The 24874-nt window shown below is 40.5% G+C and overlaps 1 protein-coding gene across 3 annotated transcripts in view; it reads right to left on the reverse strand.

Moving 5' to 3' along the window:
• The window catches only part of DYM (dymeclin), a 387283-nt gene extending 366489 nt beyond the window's left edge, over positions 1-20794 (reverse strand). For 2 of the 3 annotated variants that reach the window (XM_047764416.1, XM_047764407.1), the window contains exon 1: positions 20595-20726. The gene's annotated coding sequence lies outside the window, so the exon portion shown is untranslated. Of the gene's footprint in view, positions 1-20594 lie in introns of all 3 variants that reach the window. The other variant, XM_047764400.1, reaches the window with a different exon arrangement.
• Positions 20795-24874: the final 4080 nt, after the last annotated feature.

Here is a 24874-nt window from a genome sequence, read left to right on the forward strand (position 1 = left end):
ACATAATGATAATATAAGTGAGTAGGAAAATGACCTGATTCTTGGATGATGTGTGCTTACACATTTAGGAACAAAGAAACACGTTGACATGTCCACAACTTACTCTCAAATGATTCAGGACAAAACAGAAACAAAGCAAACATGGAAAACTATTAACAATTATTATTTCTGGATGGATGAAGTAAATGGTGTTCCTTATACTAATTTCTCTACTTTTCTGAATATTTGAAACTCTTTATTAAAAAGGCGTTTTGTGTTGCTGGAGTTGTGGTGTGGGCTGGCAGGTACCGCTCCAATTCGACCCCTAGCCTGGGAACATCCATATGCCACAGGTGCAGCCCTAAAAGACAAAAAAAAAAATAAAAAGGAGTTTTGGCAAACAAACAAAAAAGATTAATACCATGACTCCATTTATGTAACACTCAAGACGACAAAACTGTAGTGATAAAGAACAGACCCATGGTTGCCAGGGTGTGTGTGGCACGCAGGGTTGACAACGAAATTTCACTTCTGGGGCCTGAAAAGTTCTGAATCCTGATTGTGGTGGTGGTGAAGTGAACCTATACATGTGATAAAATTTCATAGAACTATATGCACAAAAGTAAATGAGTGCATGTAAAAAGTGGAGAAATCCAAATACAGCCTATAGTCTATTTTGTTTAGTCAATATTGGTTTCCTAGTTTTATTAGTGTACAATAGTTATCTAAATCTTGGAAGAAGCTGGGTGAAAGGTACATGGGACTTCTCTGTACTATTTCTTTTTTTTTTTTGTCTTTTTGCCATTTCTTGGGCCGCTCCCTTGGCATATGGAGGTTCCCGCTAGGGGTTGAATCGGAGCTGTAGCCACTGGCCTACACCAGAGCCACAGCAATGTGGGATCCGAGCCGCATCTGCAACCTACACCACAGCTCACGGCAACGCCGGACCGTTAACCCACCGAGCAAGGGCAGGGATCGAACCCGCAACCTCATGGTTCCTAGTCGGATTCGTTAACCACTGCGCCACGACGGGAACTCCTCTCTGTACTATTACTGCAACTTATGAGTCTATAATTATTTCAAAATAAAAAATTTTTAATTAAAAAATCAAATCCAAAAATCATACATATCCAAAAAAAAGTGCCAACAAATCAGACTAACGGATATTTTCCATCAGAACCACTAAGTTTACTTTTACATATTAAATTACTTATTCACCTATATTATCACGTGAGATACTGGGATATCACATTTATTTTACCTGGTGTCCTGGAATGCTCTTTCATTTAGTTTCCCCAAATAAATTCTTTCTCTCGTATCTTATTCAAAACTGAACTTATTCAACAAAAACAAAATAAGTCATGGTCCTTTGGGGATTCCACATTAACTTCATAACTCCAGAGAATATACAGCAGATTTTGCCCTCTACCACCTACTTAAAGGCACTATTTCCTATCAAACCTTCCAAACTGTCTGCAACTCTTGAATATACCTCAATGAATTTTTTTAACAAACAAGAAAGAACTCCAGGAGTTCCCTCTGTGGCTCAGCAATAACGAACCCAATTAGTATCCATGAGGTTGCGGGTTCAATCCCTGACCTCACTCAGTGGGTTAAGGATCTGGTGCTGCTGTGACTGCGGCATAGGCAAACAGCTGCAGCTCCGATTCAACTAGCTTGGGAACTTCCATATGCTGCAGGCGCAGCTGAAGGAAAGACAAAAAAAAAAAAAAAAAGAACTCCACAACTTGTTTATCAGGTCCTCTCTATTTATCTGGGGACTCACGCTAATTAAGAGTTAGCACTGTGAGCCTAACAACAGTTTATTGCATAAACACCTAAGTGTGGATCAAAATGGTTAGCTGAGCAAGTACTGGTTTACTGGCAGTAAGTACTTTAGTTATGGGCTCCCTTGGCTCTGCCATGGACTCAATTTCCCTTCTCTTTGCTATATTAAAATTAACAGGATTAAAAATCAGATAAAAAGAAATGAGAAACAGAGCAATTTGTTCTCAATTAAATAGACCATATTTTACTTTTCTTGTAGTATCTGAAAAGCAATCAATTAAAAATTTACTGGGAGTTCCCGTTGTAGCTCAGCAGGTTACAAACCCAACTAGTATCCGTGAGGATGTAGATACGATCCCTGGCCTTGCTCAGTGGGTTAAAGATCTGGCATTGCTGCAAGTTGTGGTGTAGGTCACAGACTCAGCTCAGATCTGGCATTGCTGTAGCTGTGGTGTAGGCGAGCAGCTAAAGCTCTGATTCAACCCCTAGCCCAGGAACTTCCATATGCCGCAGGTACGGCCCTAAGAAGAAAAAAAAATTTCTGTGGGGATTTAATCAGGTCCATGGATGCTGAATTTTCAAAAGAACATAATTCCATCCCACCTCTCCTAGAAAAGGCAACAATGAAAATATCATCATAGAGGCCATTACTGAAAATTTAAGTCAGACCTGATTTTTTATTTGTATTTTATTTTTTCAACCCTATAATGTATATGGTACAAAATACAAAGGGTTCCAAGATTATATAGTAAAAAGTCTCTCTTCCATCCCTTTTCCTAACCACCTAGTTTCTCGACTCAGAAAATATTACTAGGAGTTCCCATCGTGGCGCAGTGGTTAACGAATCCGACTAGGAACCATGAGGTTGTGGGTTCGATCCCTGCCCTTGCTCAGTGGGTTAACGATCCGGCGTTGCCATGAGCTGTGGTGTAGGTTGCAGACGCAGCTCGGATCCCACATTGCTGTGGCTCTGGTGTAGGCCAGTGGCTACAGCTCCGATTAGACCCCTAGCCTGGGAACCTCCATATGCCGTGGGAGCGGCCCAAGAAATGGCAAAAAGACAAAAAAAAAAAAGAAAATATTACTAGTCTCTTAGGATCATTTCACAGATTTTCTATGTATAGACAAACATATTTTCTCCTTTTTACACACACCATAACACATTATATATGCCTCTTTACTTTACCCAGTTAATATATATTAGAAATCGTTACATATCTTTTCATAAAGTACTTATTTTTACAACTCTATCACATTCCAGTTTTTAACTCCATAAATGCCATATTGATGAGACATTTAAGTAGTTTATTACAAATCATTCTCCAATAAGTATCTGGTATATAAAATATTTCACGCATGTATCAGTATATAGGTACAATAAATCCAGAGAAACAGAATTGCTGGGACAAAGATGATGTGCATTTCTAATTTTGGTAGATACTGCTAAAAGGCAGCAGAACATGCCACCTCAAAATATGCCACTTTGGCAGTTTATTTTGAGCTGCAGGCACTTGAAAAACAGCAACTGCAAGGTGAGGCCTTTTCTGAACCCTCCTTACCTAAGGACAGATTCTCCAAAAGGAACTCCAATCATAATCAGTTTCATCAACCAGGGAAGAATGACTCTTAGCACAGGAGAGTAAGAAGGTGACCGGACGCTGAGACAAACTTTGTCACCAACTATCTCTCTCTCATCTATTCTTCTAAGGCCTCTTCGCCTTTCCTAAAAACCATTTACACTCCCTTTAGAGGCCTACACCCCTCCCTTTCCCTATTAAGATAGTATTTAGACCTGAATTCTAAGCCACCTTGGGAGTTACTCATTTTTCTCTAGCTGTCTCCCATGTATACATGAGGAATGCTAATAACTTCTGCTTTTCTCCTGATGATCTTTTATCACAAGGGCTTCAGCTAAGAACTCAGAAGGAGAGAGGGAAGATTATTTTCCCTCCCCCACACTGCCTAGCTGCCTTTAGAGGTCGCCAACTTCCCTTCCCTTTGGCAATGCCTGTTTTTCCACTTCACAGTCACCGCAGTTTAATCAAACTTTTTGATCTTTGCCAGCCGAAAGGTGAAAATTGTTTTCAAGATGATTTTAATTTGCATTTCATTTCTTTTGCTGTGAATAAGGCTATTACCCTGTTCATATCCTTTGCATATTTTCTATCGATTTATAGGAAATTTTCCTGTCAAAGCTGGTAGGCTAGACCAAACTATCAAAGTAACTTCTTGATCCAGGATCAATATGAAACCTTTCTAAAGTATGAATAAACCCTGTAAGGTAAAAGAAGAGATTGAACAAAAAACTAACAAGGAAAACCAAGACAGCCAACTGAGCACAAAATGCAGTGCCTCCTTTCCCTCTTTTCCTCACCAAACCCTGGAAATAATGCAAAACAATGTTGGTCAATCATTACACACCATGCTCAAAAATTCAAAAGAAACCAGAAGCTGTGAGGAATCCCAATAAAATGTAAAACAGCTAGAGATGGACAGAAAAGGGAAATGACATCCAGGGCAGGTGCCAGAGCCTTCCATCAAGGGCATCGGGAGTAGGAACAGCAACCCCAGGCCAGAGGCAGACGGCCAGCAAAGGGCCAGAGGCCAGGAGCAACAGGCCTGGCTAGGACACCCTGCCCACTCACCCTTGCCCTTACTCCCCTAGGCGGCAACAAGGTACTATCTGCTGAGAACAGAGAGGGCGGGCATCGCCTGAGGCAGCTGCAATGCCAAGGAGGCACACGATCAGCCAAGCAAAGACCACGGGAGGTACTCTTGCCAGAAAGCTCCACCTGCTCCCAACCCCCACAGAAAGCAGAGCAGAAAACCCAAGACTCAATGGCATCTCTGCTGCATTTGATTCATGCCAAGGACTCCAAACATACACACACACACACACACACACACATCATGTGCATGCCCATGTATCTGGAAGTCCCAAGGCTCTTACCAATGAAAACCAGAACACAATGGAACTTGAAAAACCCACTATCCAATCACCTCCTTCTGCTCTTCTCTCTCACTGTGCCTCACAAGTCTTCCTTGGCTTTCAGCTCTTCTTTCAATGTATTAGTAACTGAGCCTCCCTCCTGGTTTCACTAGTGGCTTCCATGATATTACTTTCAAATCTTTCCTAGTCCCAACCTCTGAAAGGAATACCATATGCCTAAAACACTTAAGACATTTTTTTTCATCTTAAGGGTGTATATATATATATATATGTGTGTGTGTGTGTGTGTATATATATGTATATATGTATATGTGTATATATATGTATATGTATGTATGTGTATGTATGTGTATATATGTATATATGTGTATATATGTATATACACAGAGTGTGCACGCACGTGCGTGTGTGTGTGTGTGTAACTGTGTGGATGACAAAGCTCCTTACATAAATCTATACTAGAAATAAGCAGCATGCAAAATGATGTTTTTAGCAGAAAACCTTTCAAAAGACCTATCTTTAATGCAATTTAGTCAGTAACTCCATCTTAACATGTGTAAAACGAATTCTATCCTCCCTCCCAAACCAGTCTCCCCTCACCTCACTACTCCCCTAAAGTTCCTGTGATGTAAAAACTATCTTGAAATGTTATGCTTCTGTAATATATATGACCTAGCCCCCTAGATTATCCCTGAGAGGCATGAATCAGGCTTTACATTTCCTCCTTATCCCTAACTAACCTACAGAACACTGCTGAAGAGAAATTACTCAAAAAAAAAAAAAAAAAACTTATGAAAATAGCCAAGGTCCTATTGTTAATAAATCTATGAAAAGATCTTCAGTATTAAATGAGGAATAAAATACGCTAAGTGAAACAATAATGTATCATTTTTACCCATCAGGTTAGTAAAGGTTTTAAAAAAAAAAAAATCTAAATAGCAGTGTCGTATCTGGCAATGTCTGTCAAAACTTTAAGTGAACATACTCTCTGTGCCAAAATTTTTGCTTTTTAAAAATTTATCTTATGGGCTCTCTTCCTCTCTTGCCCTTTGTGTCTGTCTCTTTCTCTCTCCCTCTCCACCCTGCCCCACCCCCCCAGCCTGTCTGTGCCTGTGCTTTCTGCACACCTATCTTCTCTCTTTAAATAAGCATTGCCTCACTAAACATTCACTGCCTCGCAAAAAAAAAAAAAAAAAAAAAATTTCATGGGTAAACTCATACAAATTGAGAAGTTCTAAACATACAGATTTTAATCATTCTTTAGAATAGAAAATACACAAAATAACCTAAATGATCATCACTTGGGGATTAACTATAGCATGGAATAAGGTTATGATGGAATACAATGTAGCCGCTGAAGAATAACACAGATGTCACATGTTAATACGTAAAAAGATATCCTAAATACCTCGAGTAAAAACAAAAAGACACAGAACCCATTAGTTGCAATAAACACGTAAATTCTTATATATGCCTGGACAAATTCTGGAAGGAAACATAACGGCCCAAGACTAGTTACCTTGGAAGAATGGGACTGGAAATCTGGAGGGAAGGGACTTCTCACTTTATGACCTTCTATACTATGCTTAATTTTTTTTTAAACCATAGACATGCTGTGATTTAAAGTAAAAAAAAAAAAAAAAATCTTAAATAAACGTATTCTCTCTTTACCCTCCCTCCTTCAGGAAGGATTGGAATGTACTTCTGGCTTGTGCTTTAAACTCTTTAAGAGTGACTCCAGAACTAATATTTTGTCTTAACTTCTCAGTCAAAACCCAAACATAAATCTTTACTTGTTGAACATTCAATTTGATGTCTTGCTGTCACCTTAAATTTTAAAATAGAATGTAACATTTGTCCCCCCAAATAAGCAACCCTTCGAAAAGTCACTATTCCTCTTCCTATCAATTTTATCAGCATTCTTGGCTCAATTTATCTCACTCACATACCCAGGAATCATTCCACACATGCCTCTTACACACTTACTATAAACAGTAAATGACTGCTTGCTGTAACAATGGGTACTGAAAATGCAAAAATGAATAAAATCAGGTCCCTGCCATTAATGAACTCAAAGCCTAGTGGGAGAGACAAACATGTCAATAAATTACCATTGCACATATAAGAAGCTCAGTGGAGTTATTACAAGAAGCTGTGGAAATATACAGGAGCATCTAGGGAAGAGGAGACCACCTATACAATGGCACTAGTAACCCATTTACTTACACGGTCTAAGTGCTTCACATTTACTGATTCATTTAGTCCCCATTAACAACTCTACAAGGCAGGCACAATTTTATCATTTTACCGATGAGGAAACTAAGGCATAGACAGGTTAAGGAACTTACCAAATACCTGAGGTCCCAGAGACAGTAAGTCAGCAAAGCCAGAATCTGAACCCATGCAATCTAATTCCAGAGTTCCTGGTCTTTATTGCTTCACGGGGGTGACTCTCCAATGACCTCAACAAGTCTGATAGGTTCTTCTACAATAACCACAGTTCTAACATCTTTCAAACCCATCTCTCTTTAGTCCTGCTGCCTCCATGCTAGACCAGGCTTCTATAATCTCACGTCTCAGAACAAAAGCATCCTGATTTCTTTGCTTCCAATCTCTCCACTTCCATTCACTTTGCACACTCACTACAGTAATCCTTTAAAAAAAAAACAGGAAATTCAGACCAACATTGAAATTAAGACCAAAGGTTCTAATGTGACACAGACCCCTCGAAGTCTGTATAGAGTCAGTCTGAATCTCCATTTTTAACCGCTTATCAAACTGCACTGCATGACCAAAAAAAAAAGATGTTACTTACAACTCTTAAGATTGCCTGAGGATGAAGCAAGATGACACAAGCAAAGCACTCAGTAAAAGACCTGGCTCAGAGTATGCTTAGCCAAATAAAAAGTCAAATATAATTTTCTTTTTTTCCTTTTTAGGGCTCCCCCCCCCGATTATAGAAGATCCCAGGCTAGAAGTCGAATCAGAGCTGCAGCTGCCAGTCTACACATCATAAACTATTTTTAATATTAGTAATTACCACTTCCATCATTTCACTCACCAGCTCAAAATTATTCAACGATTCTTCATTACCTGAAAAGCCAAATACCCACATGCAGGACTCTCCACAGTCTGTTGTTATATTTACTTACATATATGTTTTATATATATGTATATATATATATATAATCAACTATACTTAAAAAAAAAAAAAAAAACCTCCAGTCTGAAAGCTCACTTTCTGACATTATTTTCAATCGTCCTCCAAACCAGCTCTCTTACAGGCTCATTAAAAACACCACCTGAGGAGCATGCGACTAAAAATGCAAATGCCTAGGCCTCAAAGGTTCAGAATGTCAGGGTAGAGCCCAAGCATCTACATTTTCTAAAACGCACTCAGTGATTTTGACAAAAGTAGTCTGTGAACCTCAATGTGCAAATAAGTGCCATAACAAAGTAAGGTGAACCGACTTCTCAACACCTAGCATCCACTCCTAGCATCCGCTGCTCTGCTCCTGCCATTCACACCTGCCTTCCGCCACCACACCTGTCCCATAGCACCTTGAACCCTAGTCACTAAGCACAGCATGAGAGCTCTTTTTTCTCTATAATCCTAGAAGTCTATCTCCACCACTCATTTGGAATTTATGTAATCTTCTAATAATGCCTTATTTCGCTGACCCTTATAATACTGCTATTTAACTTTTCGGATCAGTTATTTCCTCAAATCAATTTTACTATCATGAGTGCTAACACTTTGAACAAGAAATGATGTACTCAATATTTTGTATTTAATTTGTGAAATATCTGAGACATAAATAAAAGTAAATCTCCTTTTTTATGTGTGCTGTCTCCTGATTTAATAAGTCTTAGCTGGAAAGTAACCATGAGTGGATCTAAAAATCCATGATATCCAAATTCTATCCTGATACCCTACAAACATGCAAATAACACTCTAGTGCACTTTTTCCCACCTTAGGCTGAGAATCCATAAACTATGAACTATGTTTCAGAATCACCTGAATGCATATATATGTGTGTACACATGCACATATTCATTTGGACTCAACAGACCTTAAGGTAAAACCTCGGGAGTTCCCGTCTTGGCGCAGTGGAAACATATCCGACTAGGAACCATGAGGTTGCAGGTTCGATCCCTGGCCTCACTCAGTAGGTTAAGGATCCGGTGTTGCTGTGAGCTACAGTGTAGGTCACAGATGCAGCTCAGATCCTGTGTTGCTGTGGCTGTGGTGTAGGCTGGCAGCTGTAGCTCTGATCAGACCCCTAGCCTGGGAATCTCCATATGCAGATGGTGCAGCCCTAAAAAAAAAAAAGAAAAAAAAGTGAAACCTCATCACTGAAACAAGAGTCCAGAGAAGAGGGGGCAACAATCACTGGCCAAAAGTCATGTTAAACACTACAGGTGCCATTAGTCCATCAAGTAATAGAACATTCTCTAAAAGGTTACTATGTTCCAAGTGCTATATTAAGTAAGTACAGTTCCATATTCCACTCCAGTGATATGAGAGTGATGAAAATAAAAAGAGATAAGCCCACAAGTATAGGATCAGAGGAGGTGTGAACAATGGAAAGATGATAGGGGTAGTAACTGAACTGGCAGAGCTGAGGAAGCCCCCAACGCAAATGCCTGCCAAAGGAGATGCTAACAAGAAGGAAGCCAATCCACCCCAGGAAACCCTGGGAGGTAAAAGAGCTGGAGAAAAGCACCACAGAAGATGGGCAAGGAGTGGGGCTCAAGTCCGTGAGTCTCTCCCCACAGGAGGAGACCATGTGCGTGCTCTCTGGAGAAATCTGACTGGAGAGACTCTGGACTCCGAAGCCAAGTTTGGAAAGGGTAATGAGGATGAAAACCAGGGGAATGAAGTTAGAGGCTGATTGCTACACAGTTACCCAGTGGGTTTCCCAGCTTCCAAGGCAAAAGATTGAGGATGTTTCTCAAGAGAAACTGAAGGAGGACCCAGGGAAAAGATAGACTCCTCTCATTTAAAAAGCTGGTATGATGTTCCCTCATGGCTCAGTGGGTTAAGGATCTGCTGTTGAAATTTCTCTGGCTCTAGTTACAGCTGTGGCACAGGTTCAATCCCTGGAACGGGAACTTCCACACACCTTGGGTGTGACCAAAAACATAAAAAATAAAAATTAGAATTTCCCGTTGTGGCTCAGTGGAAACAAACCCAACTAGTATCCATGAGGTTGCAGGTTCGATCACTGGCCTTGTTCAGTGGGTTAAGGTCCGGCATTGCCCTGAGCTGTGGTGTAGGTCGCAGACACAGCTCAGATCCCGAGTTGCTGTGGCTGTGAGGCAGGACAGCAACTGCAGCTACGATTTGACCCATAGCCCAGGAATTTCCATATGCTGCAGGTGCAGCCCTAAAAAAATAAATAAAATTCTGGCTGGTTACCTAGAGCAATGCCCACTACTCATCAAAATCCACTCACACAGAGAGCTTCCAATCAATGTTGGGAGTCTCAATCTTAAGAATAGCCCACCAAAAATTATTAGGCTTGTGAGAAAAACCTCCAATATGAAATAAAGGAAAAAACAAATTAATCAGAAAACAGATGATTCTAAGAAAAAATTTTAAACTAATATTCTAGAAGAGATAATAAAAACAATAAGTGCAAACATTTATGTGGGACCTACTATGTCCCAGATACTATTCTAAGTGCTTGACACACATGGACTCATTGAATCCTCACCACAACCAATGAGGTGGTACTGCTATTACTTTCCCTGCCTAGATGATGGATTAGCAAATTATGACCCAAGGGCTAAATCCAGCCTGCTGCATGAGGAATGATTTTTTACGTTTCGAGTGGTTGAAAAAAAAAAAAAATCACGCGAAAATTATATGAAATTGAAATTTCAGTGTTCACAAAATTTTATTAGAACACAGTCTCACTCATTTATTTACATATTCTAAAGCTGCTTTCATGATACAACAGCAAAGTTGAGTAGTTACTACAGAGACTATATGTGGTGCACTCATCCCTTTATACTGCTACTTAGTGACTACAAATCAATGACACATGTGACCAGAGAGCATTTCAAGTGCCATGCATACTGCCATACTTTGACATTTTTAATTACCAGTGTATCTCTCACATCCAAACAGAAAGAAAGTAGACTCTGACGTCACATATTTTTTTTCTTTTTTATGGCTGCACCTGAAGCGTATAGAAGTTCCTAGGCTAGTAGCTGAAATGGAGCTGCAGCTGAGGCCTATGCCACAGCCACCACAACATGGGATATGAGCCTCATCTGTGACCTAAACTGCAGCCTGCAGCAACACCAGATCCTTAACTCAGTAAGGGAGGCCAGGGATCAAACCCACCTCCTCAGACACTATGTCGGGTTCTTGGTGCACAGAGCCACAATGAAAGGTCCCGATGTCACACTTTCAAGTCACAGTGGAGTGTAGATTTTTCTGTGTTTTTTTTTTTTATTCACTTTTCTACTGTACAGCAAAGTGACCCAGTCACACATACACATTCCTTTTCCTCATATTATCATGCTCCATCATAAGTGACTAGATAAAGTTCCCAGTGCTATACAGCAGGATCTCATTGCTTATCCACTCCAAAGGCAACAGTTTGCATCTATTAACCCCAAATTCCCAGTCCATCCCACTCCCTCCCCCTTCCCCTTCAACCACAAGTCTGTACTCCATGTCCATGATTTTTTTCAGTGTAGATTTTTTTTAAGTCTAATTAGATGTCAAAGCATTATGTTTATCATGTAATAACATCACACCTGTGTAAGAAGAATATAACTAAGGTAATAACCTGACATGTCCCATTCACAGCACTCACTCCCAACTCATGAAAGCAACAATCAGGAAAATTAGAAATTTAAAGCAAGGCAGCCCCCGCTGTGGCTCAGTGGTTAACGAATCCGATTAGGAACCATGAGGTTGCAGGTTCAATCCCTGGCCTCGCTCAGTGGGTTAAGGATCCAGCATTGCTGTGAGCTGTGGTGTAGGTCGCAGAGGCGGCCTGGATATGGCGTTGCTGTGGCTGTGGCATAGGCCAGCAGATACAGCTCCAATTAGACCCCTAGCCTGGGAACCTCCATATACCGCAGGTGCACCCCTAAAAAGACAAAAAAAGACAAAAAAATTTCAAACAAGGTATTTCATCACAAGCAAACTGTCCTCCAAAAAATAAAAAGTGAAAATGAGGCTGCAACCAGTAAGATTCGAAATGGCTCATTTGTTAACCAAGCAAGAAAAACCACTTACCAATCATGAGTTAAATTGTTTGATTACAGAAAAGAAATGTGTCCATAAAAAATAAAACATCTTTAAGATTTGTCTTTCAGTGAAAATAGCTGCTCAAAGAACAGTCTGTACAAAACAATCATAGCCATGAATGTTTTCCAAAACAGCTGAGAAAATATTAACTCAGTACAACTTGAAGCAGAATTTGCTAAGATGTATAACAATAGATGTTGGTAAAAAAAAACAAGTGTGAAGCAGAAAAAAAGTTTCGCTGGACTAGCTTACAAACCTTGTGAAAACACTTTTAAATAAAAGCCTGTTCATTATTCTTTGAACTATCAATCAGCAGGTACTCTACATAAAATATTTGAATCTATTATGTGTTATTGAACCCGTAGTGTCAACAGTTATGAACTTAACTGTCAGTTCCATAAAATTTTTCCCAGAAATAAAAGTTGAATACCCTGATTCATCCTACCACACAATACAATGGCTTAGCAACGGTATGGTTTTATTGAAATTTTTCAAGCTCAGGGTTGAGACTGAAATCTTTCTGAACAAACCCCATCAATCACTATTATTGAACACTGAGCACTGAGTGGCTTTGGAAATTACTATTCGCTGCAGATTTGATAAGATTTCACAAGGAATTCAACCAAAAATTAGAAGGCCAACAGTACTTATGTGTAAAACCTATATGGAGGTAATCTCAAGAACAACTGACGATGAATCACAGGCAATGTCAAGCTGCTTTATACACTTCCATAGCTGTTAAATATCAAAATAAGACTTGAGATTTACAGTCCCATACAAGTATGTAGTAGATATATTTCCCAAAGTCAAACTACAATTCCAGCAGCATTTTTCAGACCTCAATGCAAGTATAAAAATACTATCTACACTTCAAAAATCATTTAGCTTGGGACAAGAAGCTTCTACATAACCCCCAATTAGAAGTGATCAGTTAGTAAAGGATTTGCTAAAAGGTAAATACCAAGAAATGAATCTAACAGAAGTCTACAGATGCTGTCCAAGCAATAAATACGCTCCATGAAAACCATATGTTCAGAGCAGAGCATTCAAATCAACTATACCTTAATAAAAATTTTAAAAATTTAAAAACCATATGTTCACAGACCGTTACCAGTATTTGGCAATAGTTAACTGAGCAAAAAGATATATTCAAATATGAAATACATAAAATCTCAATAGAAATCAGCATTCAATATGAACATGTGTAATTAATTTTAATGATAGAGAACAGCAACTTTAAACTCCAATTAAGTAAAATGCTATCCCTTCTCCAAAAAAGCGATTTCATTCTTCCCATTAGCAAACCTTTATTACAAAAAAAATTCTCAACCATTATTAGTATTATATTTTTAATTTCATCAATACAAAAAATTTCCATGAACTAAGAACAAGATATCATAAAAAAGGAAATAATTAAAGAACAAGAAAAGACACTTCAAATTTAAAACTGATTTAAAAACTCAACAGGAGTTCCCATTGTGGCACAGCAGAAATGAATCTGACTAGTATCCATGAAGACATGGGTTCGGCCACTGGCCTCACTCAGTGGGTGGGGGATCCTGTATTGCTGTAAGCTGTAGTGTAGGTCTCGGATGGGGCTCAGATCCTGCACTGCTGTGGCTGTGGGGCAGGCCAGGAGCTGTAGCTCCGATTAGACCCCTAGCCTGGGAACCTCCATATACCGTGGGTGTGGCCTAAAAAGCAAGAAAAATAAATAAAAAATTTTTAAAATTTTTAAAATAAAAATTCAACAGAGAGAAGACAAGGTCAAGGAAAATCCCGTAATAAAGAGCAAGAAGACAAAGAGATGGAAGACAAGAGACAGAAAATAAGATCATTTAGAAGGTCTTAATAGATTAGTAATAAGAGTCCCAAACAAAACAAAGTTAGGTCAAGACACTATCAAGCTGGGAACTGTGAAGGTCTGAGATTGTACTTTACCTGTGCAGTAACAAAGACAATAAAGCCTCTGAGACATAGACAAGGGGAAAAACAAAACAAACAAACAAACAAAAAACCCAACTCACTGCTCACAGTAACAGCAGTAGCCAGGGTAACATCTTGCATCAGTTTCCTGGGTTCCAATCCCCACAGGTCTTTCAAAGTATTTGGTAAAAATCAGCAATATATTCATGGAAAAATAAGCAATAGCATTGAGGGGCAGGGAAACAAGGTAAACTACTCAGTTCAGCAGTTATATTTATGCAGTCATGATAATAATGCAAACTGAACACTAAACGAACTAAGAATTCTTAAGTATCTGTATTGGAAGGACTGGGAGAGAGGGAGGAGGAGGAAGACCTTATCTACCATAATAGGAGACAGTAAGTATTACTTAAACCTGGTAAGTCACAAAATAGCCTTTTTTTTTTTTTTTTCTTTTTTAGGACTCAACCTATGGCATATGGAAGTTCCCAGACTAGGGATGGAATCCAAGCTGCAACTGCCAGCCTACCCCACAGCCACAGCAATGTGGAAAATAGACATTTAGACATTATTTATAAACACAGTTAAAAGAGGTTATCTCTGGGAGTTCCTGCTGTGGCCCAGCGGGTTAAGGATCCAGCGTTGTCTCTGCAGCAGCTCAAGTTTGACCCCCAGCCCGGCACAATGGGTTAAAAGGATCCAGCACTGCCCTAGCTGTGACATAGATCACAGCTGCGACTCTGATTCAATCCCTGGCCCAGGAACTCCATTTGCCATGGGTAGGGCCAAAACAAATAAATAAAAGAGATTATATCTGGGAACGAGCTGAAAAGGATAACTAAGGTAGGGTACTACTGAATTTTTTATATTATTATAAATAATTCATTATCTTTTCTAATAGTTGGCAAGGATTACTTTTAAGTAAAAATATTAACTTTTAAATAGATTGGAGAGAATGTGCTTTACTACTGCACAGTCACTGATTCATATAAACAACTCAATGTGCAAATATCAAAGAATAGTGCAGGCTTGAAAAAACAAACTAGCAATACCCAAGCTACATCACACTGGTTACATAAGGACAAGGACTCTGTCAATATTTCCTGAGTGCCCACTCTGTAGCCAGTACAATGCTATGAGCCAAGGTTAAAATTGCAAAAGATGGAATTTATTTACAGTTGAGTAAGAGATATAGATAAAGCAACATGAAATTATAATATGGCAACTACTCAAAACTCAGTGAAAGTTTTCCAGAGGTCATGCCCTAAATATAAGTAAGACCTGAAAGATGGTCCAGGTTGGGTGTGGAGTTCAGAAAATGTTCAAAGTAAAGAAAAAGGCATGTATGTAGGCCTAGGATTAGGAAAACAGGCAGGGCCCATTCAAGAAAGTGACAGCAGCTCAACAAATCTGGAGTACGGAAGGAAGCAAAAAAGGCCAGAAAACAAGCCAATGCCTGATGGGGAGACTTACTAAAGGGCATGTCTTCTACTGTGCCCACTAGAACCATAAAATCACAGGCATCCCCCATCAGTCTTCCTCTATACAATGATGATTTCAATTTATCTATGTCTAGTCCAGAACTGTCTTGTGAGTGACTCTTGTCTGTGAGTGCCAGACCATTTATCTGAGTGTATGACATAATTACCATCTGGACCCAGAAGTCAAGGGCCACACCCGAGGGTGACAGAGTTAGAAGCTAGAAAAGAGTCTGGATCCTTAATGACAGTGGAGCCACCATACTAGCCCTGAACTGTCTACCTTTGGACTTCTTTTACATGAGAAACAAACTAATAACACATTTAAGCTAGTGTTTTTATGCTACTCAGAGCCAAAGCTAATCTTAACGGACACAAGAGGCTTTGAATGTATGTATTCTAAGAAGGTTGCAAGAGACCTTCTTAAAGAATTGTCAAGGTTCAGTGATTGACTTCATCTAAAAAAGAAATTTAGAGCATTAAGGATCCAGTATTGTCAGTTCTGTGGCACAGGTTTAATCCCCAGCCAGGGGAACTTCCGCATTCCACAGGAGTGGCCAAAAAATAATAAAAAAGAAATTTATTATCATCATATGACATACAAAAAACTGCTTTTAATTCTTCTAATGTCCTTATTGGAGAGTTACAGCCACTTGCGGTGTCTGCTTTTCTAAACTGAGATAATTGACATTAATATTAGTTGCAGGTATATATAACACAATGATTAATGCAACTTGATTGCCACAGTCTAGTTAACATCCATCAGCACACATAGTTAATTTTTCTTGTGTTGAGAACGTCTAAGATCCACTCTTAGCAACTTTCAAACATACAGTCTCCATGCTGTACATGACATCCCCAGGATTTATTTATCTTATTACTGGAAGTTTATGCCTTTTGACTACCTTCATCCATTTCACCTACCCCCACTCCTCAACTGGTGTCTGCATTTTTAAAGGACATGACAAAAACTTAAGAAGACATCAAAAAGTACTGACCAAATGTCCTTAAAGGAATGGAATTTTAAAAAGCTTTTCGTAAATAAGAGCTAGTTGTAAAACTGTTCTCAACCCCAATAGATTACTTTGTCTAGAAAGAGATAAACATAAGGATAATTTAAAAGTGCAAGCAGTTTTTAGGAGTTCCCGTCGTGGCACAGTGGTTAACGAATCTGACTAGGAACCATGAGGCTTCGGGTTCGATCCCTGACCTTGCTTGGCAGGTTAAGGATCCGGCGTTGCTGTGAGCTGTGGTGTAGGTCGCAGACGCTGCTCGGATCCCACGTTGTTCTGGTTGTGGCGTAGGCTGGCGGCTACAGGTCCGATTCGACCCCTAGCCGGGGAACCTCCATATGCCGTGGGAGTGGCCCTAGAAAAGGCAAAAAGACAAAAAAAAAAAAAAAGTGCAAGCAGTTTTTAAGTAGCAGTTCAGAGCATTAAGCTCAACTAAGAACCTCACTAAGGAAAATAAGCTTAAAGATAGGCACAGATGTTTAACAATTCCCACCACACCTACTGTCAGCGGTTCGAGAAAACACACCACCATCAGAGAGCCAGCACCTTCACGCTTGGAGACAGTCAGGACCTTGAGAGGAAGCTGGAAAGTGGAACCCTCTAAGGAAGCAGATACCCAATTACAGGACTTCCTAAAATTCTTTCCACTCTAAGATGCAGATCTTCTCTCTATCCTGGAAAGGGATGGCAACAGCCATCTTGCCCTTCTGCTTTTCCGGCCCATAGCACTCAACCATGCCTAGCTGGGTCCCAAGATGGAAATTCTAGAAGAGAATTCAAGCCCAAGTCTCAGAGTCACTCATTCTCCCTGAAAATTTTCTCTCACTTTGAGTCTTCCTGGTGAATTAGAGGTGCCTCTGTCACCCACTGGGCATGCACACCATCACAGCCCCAGACTGCTCTGTGACTTCAAGTAGTGGGTCAGCATTATATACACTGTGATTACAAGTATACAATACTAAGTCCCCGTTGTGGCTCATTGGGCTATGCACCCAACTAGTATTCATGAAGATGCTGGTTCGATTCCTGGCCTCACTCAGTAGGTTAAGGATCTGGCGTTGCCATGAGCTGTGGTATAGGTCTCAGATATGGTGTGGCTTTGGCCTTGTAGGACAGCAGCTGAAACTCCAATTCAACCCCTAGCCTGGGAACTCCCACATGATGCAGGTACAGCCCTAAAAACCAAAAAAAAAAAAAAAAAAGCATACATTACCTAAAAAACATGAATACAAAAAGACTAAAACAAAACATAGAAGAACTTCACAAGTTTTACTTTCCTTTTTTACTTACTCGTATTTAAAGGTCTCATTTTACCAAAACCTAGCCTACAGGTGTCACAGGTATTTTCCATGTTTTTGTTTTTCGCCACCCCCTCAGCACACGGAAGTTCCCAAGCCAAGGATCAAACCCACAACACAGCATGGACCCAAGCTGCTGCAGTGACAATCCCAGATCCTTCACCCGCTGCACCACAAGGGAATTCCCCATATGTTTGTTTGTAGTCACTGGAACAGTTCTAGCAGTAACCATTCCCATTGTCTACAAAGTGAAAGATGACACACTGCATTTGTAAGCGGCAAACAAAATCACCAATTTTCTCAGGTCTCAACAAAATATCTCAAAATGCTGTGGTAGGCAGAACAATCCCAAAGATGTCCACATCCTAATCTACAGAACCTGTGACAAAAGGAACTTGGCAGGTGTAACTAAGTTAAGGACCTTGAGATGGGAAGTACCTTGAATTACTCAGGTGGATCTGATCTAATGACATGGGTCCTTAAAAGCGGAGACCCCTTCTTTCCCAGCTGTGGTCAGGCTGACTAAAAAGAACGGTCAGAGAGATTCAACGCTGCTGGCTTAGAAGATGGAGGAAGGGGATCACAAGCCAAGGAGTGTGGCAGCCCCTAGAAGCTGGAAGAGGCAAGGAAACAGATTCTCCCCAAGACACTTCCAAAAAGAAACATAGGACTGAAACACTGATTTTAGCCCAGTGAAAATCATTTCATAGTTCTAAAATACAAAACTTAAAATTTTAAATTTAAAAAGTTTTAATTTATAAACTTCTAAGTTCATATTTAATAAATTTAAGTTTTACTTTCTATAGTGTATAAGTTTAAATTTATAAACTTAAAGTTTAAACTTGTATTGTCTTAAGCCACTATATCTGTGATAATTTTAGAGTAATCAGAAAACGAATACATACACATTAACTAACTTCTAACAATCATCTAAAGAAGAAAAGCATAATCAAACTGCCCAAATATTCAGAGCACTATGAAATATAATAGCTATCTGTGCATTCTGTGGAATATTTCACTTCTGCTTTCCTCCTGCCTTCACAAAACTCCATCCATTAAAGAGCCAGCCAAAGTGACAATTCCTAAAACTTTCTGTAAAAGGATGAACTATACTAACCAAGAAAAAGAAACCATCAGGAAGGCAAGATTGACTGGAAAAATTAGGCAACCATTAATACTGTATTTTTCAGAGAATCAAACATTAAAGTGCACTGTTTATTCCCTTTATATCAAATGAGTACCACATTTTTTAAAAAAGTACTTCTACATATTAAGATCTTATTAATTTTTTAGGTGTGATCATTATATTTTGGGTATATTAAAAAGAGGATGACTCAGAATTCCCTGGCGGTGCGGCTAGTTTAGGGTCTGGCGTCACTGCAGCAACTTGGGTTGCTGCTATGGCACAGGTTCCATCTCTGATCCAGGAACTTCCCCAGGCTGTGGGCGTGGCCAAAAAGAAAAAGAGAGGGACTCAATCTTCTATAGACAATATACGAAAATATTTACAAATGAAATGGAGTGAGAATAGGACTGGGTGGAGCCATAGACGAAACTAAATTAACCCGAGTTACTGTTAGAGCTGAAGTAGGTACAAAGGGGTTTACCATATGACCCCATTGTGTGAAATTTTGCATATTTATAAAGTACAAAAACAAAGTCCTTGGCCTATCTATCATACTAATATAGATTTCTTAGTGTATTTAACAGTTGAAACACCTTCTTGTAACCTTGTCCGACCTCAATGGTCTGCCACTTAAGCCAAGCGCATCAATTATTCTCTAATCTCCACTCATTTTTCCCTATTTACTAACCTGATGAGTTTCAGGAAGTCACCTAACCATTAAAAGACTGTTTCTTCATCTGCAGGATGAGAATTTACAATTCCCCAGGCCAAGTTGTGGAGACAATTATCTAAAATAAACACTACAAAGCAGAGTCAGCATTCTAGAAATCTACATTATTCATAAATTTCATATGCTCAGCAGCAATCGATCACTTATTCCTATAGATCCTCTTCAATTCCACAACCAGTTCCTCTCTTGAGCCTTCAATTCATCTGCCCCAAGGGCAGGGTCCCTCTCCACTGCCCTCAAACCCCTGTATCTTTCAGTACAGCACCTTACCTCTTCTCATTACAGGATCTCACCCAATCTGCCCCCAAGTCTATCCTGGGTACTCCTTTGCTGACCCTATTACAATCCTCTCACAGCTTCTCTACATTTCAGTACTTTCATCTTATCAGCTTTATTCACCCACTACTGTGCCCAGTTCCCAAACACCTGGGCTAACTTCCCTCCCTCTCACCTTTCTGTTGAAACACAATTGCTAGTTGTCAGGGAGTGGAGGAGAGGAGAATAAGGAGGGACTGCTAATGGGTACAGCTTTCTTTTTTTGGATGATGAAAATGTTCTGAAATTAGATAGTTGAACAGCCCTGTGAATATGCTTTAAAAAAAAAAAACACTGAGTTACACTTTAACTATACTTTTAAAGGATGAATTTTATGGTATGTAAATTACCATTAAAATGTGTATGTCAAAAAAAAAACAAAAACAAAAAAACAAAAACTGCTCGCCCTGCCCATCACACGCCCATTTGTCACTTCAACCCTATCTCCCAAAGCATCGACTTGCTCTTTGGGTAACCCCCCTCCCCAACTCCTAGCACCAGACTTAGACAGAGGCCCCTCTCACTCTGATTAACACACCCCCTCACTTCTGGACTCGAAGTGCCAGAACTGAACACTAGAATTGGGGGAAGGGGAGTTATGGGCAGCTCTCGAGGCTCAGGCACAGCCCTCCAGGGTGTCTCCGTTCCCCAACCCCCGGCAGAAGGACCCTTCTCCCCTGCCCTTCCCGGAGATGGAAAGGGTGTCCCCAAACCTACTCTGGCAAGGGGTGCAGGCCCCAGCTGGGGCTTCCAGGGCCGCGTTGCCAGGGGCGGCGCCACAGCCCACCTGTCCCAGCCAACAGGGAGATCGGCTTCCAGCTCACAGACAGACAAGTGGGTGGCAGAAGGGACAGGACAAGCTTCGGTCGCCGCCGCAGCCGGGGTCGGGCACGCTGGTTCAGGCCTCCATGTTTCCACGTCTCCGCGGCTCCGGCTCTGGCCCTGGCTCCGGATCCTGCTACGGCTCCGCTCCCGCCCGAGCAGCGTCAGTGCGGAGGCCCAGAGGCGGGGAAAGAAGTGGGAAGCGGCCGAGAACGCCTCTGGGGACCGAAGGGCCCGGCGCGCTCCAGCTAGCGGTCACGTGGTGCGCGTCGTGTGGACTTCTGGGAAATGTAGTCCTTTGGGCGTTACGCGTTTTTCCACACTCCTGAGCCTCCAGGGCAACGGCAAAGCCACGCGGCAAAATCAGAAGACACCGAAGCTTCTAACCCTCTTACTGGAGTCCTGGTTTACCTTGCAGCTCTTGTTCTGGTGGCCTAACTTTATTAAGGTCCCTGTTCATTCCAACCCAATCATCACACTAAAGTCCAGGAATTCCTTGGAGGGCTTTGACGAGTGGGGAAATAGGAAAGTAATGTTTGACAGAGACAGAGTAGCAGGTCTAGAACTGCCTGCAGTACTGTCAGAAAGAACATGTCCAACAGGAAAGTGTCAATATGATGCAGTACCAGAAGTTTAGAATTTGAGGTCAAGTGAGCTGAGGTTATCAGATTGACGTCCTTAAGCCCTTGCTTCACCTCTCCGGCTGGTTTCCTCATCTAAAATACATACAGGATCATGGTGATACTTCCCATGACATCGACGATGTCAGCAATAACGCACATTATGGGTTGTTTTGTATGTGCTATACGCTATTACTTTACTCAAATAATGCTATGGAATAAATGTCACTGTAATTCCCATTATATAGTCAGTATGTGCCAAAATACTCTGAAAAGTGCTATAGAGATCTTACATATACTTTTCCAGCTTCTATTGCCAGCAAATTCGCTGAACTTGGCAGAATTATTGAAGGAAAATATACTCAAATACAAAGTACCTGGGAGCCTAGCTGAAAAGAGGTGGGCAGTGCTACGAAGTGGTTGTAAACAATGCTGTGAATAATGTATTGGTGACAGATTAAGTGGAAACAGTATGTATAGTATTATCTGATTTTCACATATGAATTATGTTTATAATACCCTTTATAACTGTGGGGGTGGGTGCTAAAAGTATATTAGCAATTATTATCTTTGGGGAATGAGATCACGCATGATTAAAAGTCTTTTCCTACGTGTTTTCTAATTCTTATGCAAAAAAAGATTAATTATATGTATAATTTTATTTTTAAATCACTATAGCAAAAAGAGGCACCAAAACCAACCTCAAAGTACTTTATAATTTTGCCTGTACAAAAATTACACAGTCTACCTACCCCAAAATGACCTAGCAACAATTGTAAGCATCTTTTCAGAACTAGCTTTATAGACCAAGAAACAGCTTGTTCTATTTCGAGGCAATCCTGTTTGTGAAATTTAATATCCCCTCCCATCTGTATTTTTTGCAGAGCTTGAAATAAAAAGCTGCACTAGAAACCAGTGTGCCTAGGCAAATGTCATAATGTTGTTAAGCAAATGCCATAAATCAGAGAGTAAGATTTTTTCTTTTGTCTTTTTTAGGGCCACACCTGCAGCAAATGTAAGTTCCCAGGCTAGGGGTTGAATTGGAACTGTAGCCTCGGGCCTACACTGCAGCTCACAGAAACGCCAGATCCTTAACCCGCGGCTCAGGGCCAGGGATCGAATCTGCATCTTCATGGATACTAGTAGGGTTCATTACTGCTGAGCCACAACAGGAATGCCCAAGAATGTTTTTCACAATATCTAATGCATGAATTGGAGTAGCAGTTCTTTGAAAACTACTTATTGTACATGCAATGCTCAAGGTATTATCCTTGGTCACCAACTTTCCTTACTGCCTGCACAAGAAACATGATAACTTAACTACTTCAGTGTCTAGTTAGTGCAGAAACAGTAACAAGAAAGCCATGAAAACCCTCCTGGTAAATGCAGTGGGGTATCTTGGATCAGATCCTGGAAACAAAAAAGGCAACAGTGGGAAAACTGATGAAATCCAGATAAAATTTGGACTTCAGTTAAGGATATTGTGCCAATGTTCCTAGTTTTTGTTTGTTTTGGTTTTGGCTGAGCCCTCAGCATATGGAAATTCCCAGGCCAGGAATCGAACCTGAGGCACACCAATAACAATACCAAATCTTTAACCACTAGGTCACCAGGGAACGCCAAATTCCTAGTTTTAACAAATGTGCTATGGTTATGTAACATTTAGGAAAACTGGGCAAAGGCTATTCGGAACTCTCTGTACCCTGCAACTCTTTTGTAAATTTAAAATAATTCCATATAGCAGGCAGAATAATGGCCACCCTGAAGATGTTCAGATCCTAATGCCCAAAACCTATGACTACATTAGGTTAAACGGCAAAGGGGAATGATTGCAGATGGCCCTGAGATTACTAATCAGATGACCTTAAAATAGGGAGATTATCCTTGATTATCAGGATTATCTTGATTATCAATCACAAAACTAAAGTAAGAGGGAGGCAAAGAAAGTGAGTCATAAATATGGCTCTGGCAGAAGATCAAGTGATTCACTGTGAGGACCAGGTATTGTTGGCTTTGAAGATGACAAGAGACTGGGAATTCAGGAGTAGTCTCTAGAATTTGGAAAAGTCAAGGAAATAATCATGCCCTGGACTCTTCAGCAGGGAATACAGTCTATTTATTTATTTATTTATTTTGGTCTTTTTAGGGTCACACCTGCAGCAAATGAAGGTTCCCAGACTAGGAACCTTCGGAACCAATCGGAGCTGTAGCTGCCAGCCTGTGCCACAGCCACAGCAACACCAGATCTGAGCTGTGTCTGCGACCTACACCACAGCTCATGGCAATGCCGGATCCTTAACCCAGTGAGCAAGGCCAGGGATCAAACCTGAGTCCTCATGGATGATAGTCAGGTTCGTCAACCATTGAGCCACAACAGGAAGTCCTGGGGAGCAGTCTTGCTGATACCTTGATTTTGGCTCAATGAAACTGAGTCAGACGTCTTACTCAAAGATATAAAATAATAAATTTGTGCTGTTTGAAGCCACTAAATTTGTGGTAATTTCTTACAGCAGCAATAGAAAATAACTACATTCAAATTTTAGAAGTATAGTTCAAAAGAAAACTTCCAAATGGCTGCCTGTGTCTCACCAACTCATTTCCAACTTGGGACTGCGCAAATATCCATGCTACTTAGAAAGTAACTGTAAAACAGAAAATGCACCAAAAAATTATACTTCACTTCCCAGCTCATTTTGGTTTGCCTATTAGGAAAACCGACTATATCCAGAAACATGTTTAGTTACACAGGAAAGCCAATCAGTGAAACTTTGAGTGAGTCATCGGAAATGTTAAAGTGTCTGAAATTTTTTGCCATCCTGTGTAACTTCCTCATCCTCCTCACTACTCAGTAAGTTGCCAGAGAGATACTTAAAACAAGGACTGGTGCTTCTTTTTTTTTTTTTTTTTTTTCTCTTTTTTTGTGGGGGCCACCCTGTGGCATATGGAGTTCCCAGGCCAGGGATTGAATCCAAGCTGGAGCTACAACCTACACCTCAGCTGCAGCAGTGGTAGGTCCTTAATGCACTACACTGGGCTGGGGATTGAACCCGAGTCCCTGCCGCTGCAGAGGCACCGCTGATCCCATTGCCTCACAATGGGAGAGATCAAAATGAAATGAAGTCACAAGTTCCCGTTGTGGCGCAGTGGTTAACGAATCCGACTAGGAACCATGAGGTTGCGGGTTCGGTCCCTGCCCTTGCTCAGTGGGTTAATGATCCCGCATTGCTGTGGCTCTGGCGTAGGCCGGTGGCTACAGCTCCGATTCAACCCCTGGCCTGGGAGCCTCCATATGCTGCGGGAGCGGCCTGGGAAATAGCAACAACAACAACAAAAAGACAAAAGACAAAAAAAAAAAAAAAGAAATGAAGTCACTAGAATGGGCCTTAATCCAATATGACAGGTGCCCATATAAAAGGGGAAAATTTGAAAACAGACACAGACAAGGTAATTTCCAGGATATTGTACATAATTAACATTTAAAAATAAAGCTGGAGTTCTCTCGTGGCACAGTGGGTTAAGGATCCTGCATTGTCACTGAAGTGGCTTGGGTTGCTG

The sequence above is a fragment of the Phacochoerus africanus genome, chromosome 2, assembly GCF_016906955.1.
Source record: "Phacochoerus africanus isolate WHEZ1 chromosome 2, ROS_Pafr_v1, whole genome shotgun sequence".
Classification (NCBI taxonomy): domain Eukaryota; kingdom Metazoa; phylum Chordata; class Mammalia; order Artiodactyla; family Suidae; genus Phacochoerus; species Phacochoerus africanus.